The sequence below is a fragment of the Triticum dicoccoides genome, chromosome 7A, assembly GCF_002162155.2.
Source record: "Triticum dicoccoides isolate Atlit2015 ecotype Zavitan chromosome 7A, WEW_v2.0, whole genome shotgun sequence".
NCBI lineage: Eukaryota > Viridiplantae > Streptophyta > Magnoliopsida > Poales > Poaceae > Triticum > Triticum dicoccoides.
In genome coordinates, this window is record NC_041392.1 from 345,626,820 (window position 1) to 345,636,145 (window position 9,326).

Below are 9,326 nucleotides of genomic sequence, written 5' to 3' on the forward strand. Positions count from 1 at the left end.
GGCGGATGGCGGCGGCGGCGCGCGGCGCGGGAGGAGGGAGGAGGTGGCGCGGGGCGGCTGGGCCCGGAGGGCCGGGCGCGGGCTCCCGGGCCTCGGCGGCGGCTGGCGGCGGAAGCGCCACGTGGCGGGCGTCGGTTCGCTGGGGCGGCGGCGGCGGACGTGTCCGGCTATGCTCCGGACATGTCCGTCGGTGCGGGGATCTGTTTTTTTAGACCAGGGTTTCGGGGAGAGAGAGATCCGAAAACGAAGGGGGGTGTATTTATAGGCATAAGTGGAGCTAGGAGAGTCCAAACGAGGTGCGGTTTTCGGCCACGCGATCGTGATCGAACGCTCTAGGACATGGAGAAGAGTTTGGTGGGTTTTGGGCCAAATTGGAGGGGTGTTGGGCTGCAACACACACGAGGCCTTTTCGGTCCCTCGGTTAACCGTTGGAGTATCAAACGAAGTCCAAATGACACGAAACTTGACAGGCGTTCTACCGGTAGTAAAACAAGGCCGCATGACAAGTCTCGGTCCAATCCGGAAATGTTTAATTCCCACACACGAAAGAAAGCTAGAAATGGCCACCGGAGGAGAACGAAGCGCCGGAATGCAAAACGGACAACGGGGAAAATGCTCGAATGCATGAGATGAACACGTATGCAAAAGCAATGCACATGATGACATGATATGAGATGCATGATAACGATAACAACACATGGAGACAAAGACCCGAACCCGAGGAAATAAATATAACTTAACACCGAAAACGGCAAGAGTTGGAGTACAAATAGGGAAAGTTATATCCGGGGTGTTACAACACTCCACCACTACGAAAAGATCTCGTCCCGAGATCTAGGACTGAAAGAACGCCGGGTACTCAGAACGAAGGTGATCCTCGTGTTCCCAGGTAGCTTCACGGTCGGAATGGTGAGACCACTTGACTTTGAGGAATTTGATTGACTTGTTGCGAGTCTTGCGTTTAGTCTCTTCAAGAATAGCAACTGGGTGCTCACGATAGGAGAGATCTTCTTGGAGCTCAATGTCCTCGAAGTTGATGGTGCGGTCAGGAGTCTTGAAGCACTTTCGAAGCTGAGAGACATGGAACACATCATGAACATTTGCAAAGTTTGGAGGAAGCTCGAGTTGATAGGCGAGGTCGCCTCTCTTGCTGACAATCTTGAAAGGTCCCACGTATCTAGGGGCAAGCTTCCCTTTGGTACCGAAGCAACGAGTACCTTTCATAGGAGAGACACGGTGGTAAACATGATCTCCAATCTCGAAAGCCAAATCACGATGCTTACTATCATAGTAGCTCTTCTGGAGGGATTGGGCTGCTTTGAGGTTATCAGGAATGACTTTGCACATTTCTTCTGCTTCTGTGATTAAGTCATTACCCAAAAGCTGACGTTCACCGGTTTCAAACCAGTTGAGAGGGGTACGGTACTTCCTGCCATACAGAATTTCAAATGGGGCCTTGCCCGAACTTGCTTGAAAACTATTATTGTAGGAGAATTGAGCATAAGGAAGACAATCCTCCCACTTCATGCCGAAGGAGATCACACAAGCCCTGAGCATATCTTCAAGAATCTGGTTGACACGCTCGACTTGACCGCTTGTTTGAGGATGGAAAGCTGTGCTGAAGCGGATGTTGGTGCCCATGGCCTTCTAAAAAGAATCCCAAAACTTCAAGGTAAAGATGCTGCCACGGTCTGAATATATCACTTGAGGAATACCATGCAGAGAGACAATGCGAGAGGTATGGAGTTCCGCCAATTGAGTTGCAGTGATTGACTCTTTGATAGGCAGAAAATGAGCCACTTTGGTGAGTTTATCGATGACAACGAATATAGCATCATTGCCACGCTTGGACTTTGGAAACCCAGTCACGAAGTCCATTTCAATGTGGTGAAACTTCCATTCTGGAATGGCAAGAGGTTGGAGGAGATCTGCTGGCCTTTGGTGTTCTGCCTTCACTCTTCTGCAGACATCACATTCATTCACGAATTGAGCGATCTTGCGCTTCATTCGAGTCCACCAATAAGCTTGCTTAAGGTCCTGATACATCTTCGTACTCCCAGGGTGGATGGAGAGGAGAGAATTGTGAGCATCGTTCATGATCACTTTACGAAGTTCACCTTTGGGCACAACAATACGATCCTCGAAGAAGAGAGTGTCCTTGTCATCAAGGCGGTAGCACTTGTACTTGGACTGACTCTTGGCAATCCCGATCTTCACCTTTTTCACCATAGCATCAAGAAGCTGGGCTTGGCGAATATGGTCTTCTAAGGTAGGAGAGACTTGAAGGTTGGCGAGGAAACCTTGAGGAACAACTTGCAGATTAAGTTTGCGGAAAGCTTCACAAAGCTCGGGTTGATAAGGCTTGAGAATCAGACTGTTGCAGTAGGCCTTTCTGCTCAAAGCGTCAGCAATCACATTGGCCTTGCCTGGAGTATACTCAATACTCGGATTATACTCTTGAATCATTTCGAACCATCGAGTTTGCCTGAGGTTGAGATTAGGCTGAGTGAAGATGTACTTGAGACTCTTGTGATCAGTGAAAATGTCCACTTTTCTTCCCAATAGAAGATGTCTCCAAGTCAACAAAGCATGCACAACTGCCGCCAACTCGAGATCATGAGTGGGGTAGTTCTTCTCATTAGGCTTCAACTGGCGAGATGTATAAGCAACAACTTTCTTCTCTTGCATCAATACTGCGCCAAGACCTTGGAGGGAGGCATCACAAAAGACCTCGTACGGCTTGGATTCATCAGGCGGAGTCAAAACTGGAGCAGTTATCAATTTCTCTTTCAAAGTGTTGAAAGCAATATCACACTCCGGAGACCAAACGTACTTGACGTGCTTCTGGAGAAGATTAGAAAGAGGCTTCGCGATCTTGGAAAAGTTTTCAACGAATCTTCGGCAATAGCTTGCGAGACCGAGAAAACTGCGGAGTTGCTTCACGGTCTGAGGAGGTTCCCAATTCACAATTGCAGACACCTTCTCAGGATTCACGGAAATGCCCTTGGCAGAGATGATATGACCAAGATAAAGAACCTCATCGAGCCAAAATTCACACTTGGAGAACTTGGCGTAGAACTGATGTTCCCTGAGCTTATCAAGCACCAAACGCAAGTGTTTGGCATGATCTTCCTTGTTCTTGGAGAAAACCAGAATGTCGTCGAGATAGACCAAAACGAAGTCATTGGTGTAGGCGTTGAAGATGAAGTTCATCATGCGAGAGAACGTCGAAGGAGCGTTGGCGAGGACAAAAGACATGACAGTGTATTCATATGAACCAAAGCTTGTTCTGAATGCTGTCTTGGGAATATCTTCTTCACGAATGCGAATCTGGTGATAACCCATACGGAGATCAAGCTTGGAGAATACTTGGGCACCTTTGAGTTGTTCGAACAGCTCATTGATGTTGGGAAGTGGGTATTTGTTCTTGATGGTCTTCTTGTTCACTGGACGGTAATCAACACAAAGTCGGTCCGTTCCATCCTTCTTCTTCACAAAAAGAACACCACAACCCCACGGAGAAGAGCTAGGCCGGATAAGACCCATTCTTTCTTGCTCATCGAGTTGCTTCTTCAGCTCCTTCAACTCTTCAGGTCCGAGCTTGTAAGGACGCTTGCACACAGGTTCCGTGCCAGGCTCAAGTTCAATAACGAATTCAACTGGCCGGTGCGGAGGCATTCCTGGGAGCTCTTCTGGAAAGACGTCTTAATATTCACAAACGACTGGAATTTGAGAGATTGCATCCAATTCACCCTTCTCATTGAGAGAAAACAGCCGAATGGTATTATCCCAAGCGGCAAAGACAATTACATCCTCAGACGAATGAGTCAATTGAATCTGCCTGGCTGCACAATCAAGCTGAGCCTTGTGTTTAGAAAGCCAATCCATTCCGAGAATAAGATCAATATCCAAGTTACCAAGGATCATTGGGGAAGCCAGAAACTTGAAATCACCCATCAAGATAGAAATATCCGGAACTTCGTAGTTAGCAAGCAAGCATCTACCCGGAGAGACGACTGCTAATGGCTTATGCATAACTTGAGAAAACCACACATGCTTAGATGCAAAAGGTCTGGAAATGAAGCAATGCGATGCACCCGTGTCAAAAAGAACTTTTGCAGGAACATCGTTAACAGGATACCCATAATCACATCTGACGAGTCCTCTTCCTGGGCTGCATTCACCATATTGACCTTGGCGTACTTGGGGTTATGCTTGACCATAGCTGTACTTGCCGATCTGACAGGAGGAGGAGGAGGAAGACGCCTCTGGTTGAGACACTTGTTGGCATAGTGACCCTTCTGTTAGCACTTGTTGCACGTGACCTCTGAAAGCGGATGGTGATACGGAGCACTCGATCTTGGAGCTTGAGACGAAGCCTTGTTCTGAAAGCCAGGGTTGGGTGGGTGGGAAGAACCACTGCCACCTTTACTCTTCTGCTGATATGGCTGACGGAACGGAGGAGGAGGAAGCCAAAACTTCTGCTGCTTGGCCACTTGAGTAGAGGGAGAAGGAGTAACATCTCTGACTCGCTTCCTGGAAGCATCACACCTCAACTGAGCAGCCTCTTGCTTCGGTGCCATGTTGTAGAACTCATCGTACCTCAAGGGCTCAAAGAGGACAAGAGCGAGCTGAATTTCTTCTCTGAGACCACCCCTGAACTGGTATATCATGCTCTTCTCATCAGGCACGTCCTGCTTGGCAAAGCGGGCAAGCTTCTGGAACAACTTGTTGTAGTCATAGACAGACAAAGAGCCTTGCTTCAGATTGCGGAATTCCTCACGCTTGCTTTCAACCACACTCTGCGGAATATGATGAGCTCGGAAATCTCGAGGAAATCATCCCAAGTGATAACACGTCCACCTCTGGAATCCCTGTACTGCTGGAACCATTCTGCAGCTTGATCTTTGAGTTGGAAGGAAGCGAACTTGACAAAGTCCTCAGGCCTGATGTTGCTGCACTCGAAATGCTTACATAGATCCACAAGCCAATCATCAGCATTGGTTGCCTCCACACAATTGCTGAAAGTCTTCGGCCCGTTAGCAAGGAACTGGTTGAGTGTATCAAAGTGACTCTGATTGTTGCCTTGATTCCCTTGACTGCCTTGATTGCGCTCTTGAAGAATTTGCATGATCAGCTGTGTGTTTGCATTGGTTGCAGCCATCACAGCTTGCCATGCCTCTGGAGGAGGTGGAGGTGGTGGCGGATCAGGATTCACAGTCGTGCGCGTTGGAGGAGCCATCCTGAAGAGGTTGACCACCATTAGCACATTGACGGATAATATTGAAGCTGAATCCAACGGAATGAAAATTGCAACATATAGTCTTCACATCCGAACAAAATGAACGAATGCATACCTCTTGAAATGGTCACATGTCCATAAATTGCGAAGCCACGTAGAATTAAGGTAGAGAAATAAATCAACAAGGTACGGATCAAGAACGAATAATCGGTAAGAAATCCCAATCTCAAACCAATATTCGTGGAAGAAGAACTAGAGCTACTAGAATTCCCACCTATGAAACTCCCGAACCTTTCCGGTTATGCAATCAGGTGTTGGGGATAAAGGGGAAGCATAATATCTCACCCAAACTAGCAAATCCTACATCCAGCTGTATCCATCCTTCAACACATAACCAAGAAACCTTCGGAAACCATCTACCTCAACCTTCTAAAAGCATCTGTTATACAAGTTATGGAGATACTCCCGAACTCCCGCCCCAGTACTGGGTGGCATCGAGGTTATCTCACCAACGAACTGCATAAAAGAGTTTTTCGATGTCGGCGAACATATCTCACGTATTCCAGAATTGCGACGATAAAATTATGATGACAACACCTCAGAGCTCAACTCCCCGGGACACTTCCACTAAACCCCTGACAGGAGGCACCAAGACAGTATTCTCATCATAAGCCATCGAAACGATTCCAAGATACTTGCGTGATCCTAAAATTTTTTTTAGTGAAATTTGAGAAGAGAAGAGTCAAAACTCTACGTCAGGATGCCTTACCAGAGCGATGAGGAGACTGGGAAGTAAAAAAGAATTCCTAAGCTCTCCGATATATAATTCCTAAAGACTCAAAATATTTTTCTAGACACAACTCGGCCGCTAAAAACGGTCAAGCAATGGGGCCCCTAAGGTCGGGCAAGGCTCTGATTACCAACTTGCAACACCCTCGATGCGACTATGGATCCCACGTGTCGAGGCACGACTTAGAGACATAATCGCATTGAAGGCATATGTCGCAAGTTAGGCAATCTTCACAACATCCCATGTAATATGAATAATAAAGGGAAGAACATAGTTGGCTTACACTCGCCACGTCACATCAAAGTACATAAATAACATTACATCATCCAAAACACTCATGGCCCGACTACGGCGCCAAAATAGAAGAAAAACCCAACATGCGACGCGGTCCCAATCACCCCCAACTGGGCACCACTACTGATCATCGGGAAAGGAAACGTAGTAACGCTGCGAGTCCTCGTCGAACTCCCACTTGAGCTCGTACTCGTCACCTGGAGCGGAATCACCTGGACCTGCATTTGGAGTTATAGTATCTGTGAGCCATAGGGACTCAGCAATCTCGCACCCTCGCGATCAAGACTATTTAAGCTTATAGGAAGGGTAAGGCAAGAATATGTGGAGCTGCAACAAGCGACTAACATATATGGTGGCTATCTTATTCGCAAAAGAGAGCGAGAAGAGAAGGCAAGGCACGAGCGAGAAGCTAGAGAACAGCCTGCGCAAACATTACTCCAACACCGTGTCCACTTCCCGGACTCCGCCGAGAAGAGGCCATCACGGTAACACACTCAGTTGATTCATTTTAATTAATTAAGGTTCAAGTTATCTACAACCGGACATTAACAAATTCCCATCTGCCCATAACCGCGGGCACGGCTTTCGAAACTTCAATCCCTGCAGGGGAGTCCCAACTTAGCCCATGACAAGCTCTCACGGTCAACGAAGGAATAGACCTCCTCCCAAGACGTTCCGATCAGACTCGGTATCTCGGTAACTCAAGACACTTCGACAGGTTAAAACAAGACCAGCAACACCGCCCGAATGTACCGACAAATCCCGATAGGAGCTGGACATATCTCTTTCTCAGGGCACACTCAGATTGTCTAAACTTCCGGTAGGCCAGCCCAGAGTTGCCCCTGGTAGCCACCGGCGGCTGACGGTTTGGACGAATACTCAGAGGAGCACTTGCCCGGGGGGGTTAAAATAAGATGACCCTTGAGTCTGCAGAACCCAAGGGAAAGAAAAGGGCTAGGTGGCAAATGGTAAAACCAAGGTTTGGCATTGCTGGACAAGCTTTAATCAAGGCGAAATATCAAGGGGTTCCCATTATAACCCAACCGCATAAGGAACGCAAAATCCGGGAACATAACACCGATATGACGGAAACTAGGGCGGCAAGAGTGGAACAAAACACTAGGCGAGAGGTCGAGCCTTCCACCCTTCACCAAGTATATATATGCATTAAGATAACATAGCAATATAATGATATCCCAACAAGTAAATAAAAGATGTTTCAACAAGGAACGGCCTCCAATCTTCACCTGCAACTAGCAACGCTATAAGAGGGGCTGAGCAAAGTGGTAACATAGCCAATCAACGGTTTGCTAGGACAAGGTGGGTTAGAGGTTTGACATGGCAATTTGAGAGGCTGACCAGCAAAAGGTAGGCATCATAGCATTGGCATAGCAAAGAGCGAGCAAACTAGCATAGCAAAGATAGTAGTGATTTCGAGGGTATGATCATCTTGCCTGCGCAGTTGTCAAAGTCGACTGGATCCTCACAAGCAAACTCAACGGGCTCCTCGGTAGCGAACTCGTCTCCCGACTCTACTCAACAAGACAAACAAGCAATAAGGATACAATCAACCACATGCAAACTCAAGCAATAAGATGCAATGACGATATGCTATGCGGGATGCGATGCGGGATGCAAAATGCAAGATATGACAGGAAATGCATGAACCTGGCCTCAACTTGGAATTCCAAGGGTGCCACTGGAAAGATGAGATGAAATCGCTTGAAAACGATATAAAGATCGTCGGAATCGGAGTTACGGTTTGGAAATGGCAAGCGTTTTAAGAATGACGTCGGTCTGCGATTTACAGCAAGTAGGCATCTAAATGCAATCCAATGAACATGCTACAGCCACCAAACATGACAACAAAATACATGTCAGGGATTCACACAAGATGCTTAACAAAATACTAGCACTGAGCCACGGCCAATTCATCCATTATGAGGTTCAAACAAGCATGGAAAAAACGCAAATGCAAAACAGATTTCAGACTTAGTGAAATTAACACTTGTCTGAAATATAACTCACGAAGGCATGTAAACGAGCTCGATGCACTCACCACGGTGCAAGTCATGGCAAGGCAAGCATACACCCATTAAGAAGGCACAAAATACAAGCTAGACATGGCAAGAACAATGGCATAGCATGCACGGATCAACTACAATAACATCGGCAAAATCGCAAACAAGTTGACGATCTGCCCAGATTCACAACGAAGCAAAAGTAGAGCTCGATTGACTCAAGCTAGGTTGCTCCATAATTGCAAAAAACGACATGGATGGATAGAGAATAACATGGTTAACAAAACTCCTTTACTGATCTTCCTCAAAAGAGGCACGGATCACTAGGAAACATGCTGAACATATGGCATCATGAAATAAAAAAATCCCAGACTTTGTGAAAACTACTAAGTCCCTGAAAACAGATTTACCGGGTGCCTCACTTTGTAAGCTTGCACAAGTCACCACACACACCCTAAAAATTCATGGCTTGCACCTCTGGAAAGAAGACAAAATGCTTAACAAAACATATGAAGGACTCCCAGGCATAGCATGCACACAATAATCATGGCAAAAATGACAAAAGTCTAAGATGAACTAGCAGATCTGACAATTAACTCACGAAGCCTCCTTCTAACAGCATTTTGGGCATCAATATTAACTCAAATGAAAATGATGCAATGGAATGAAATCATGTACTCGTCGAGGCGAACATTTTGATATACTATATGCCCAAATCGGAGCTACGGATGCAAATTTACGGGACCTTGAACAGGAGCATATGAAGTGAAATTCCTGGGACTTGGAAGAAAAAAAACGAGGGTTAGGGTTTACTGTAGCTCTGGTCCAGATCTAGATCGCGCGGAGTCCGAGGATCACCGGATCCTCACCGGAGCTCGCCGGCGGCCCGGTCGGCGATGATGGACGGAGAGGAGGCGCGGGCTCACCGGAGCACGAAGGGGCGGCGGGCGGCGGTGGTCCGGCGGGTGCGGACGCGGCG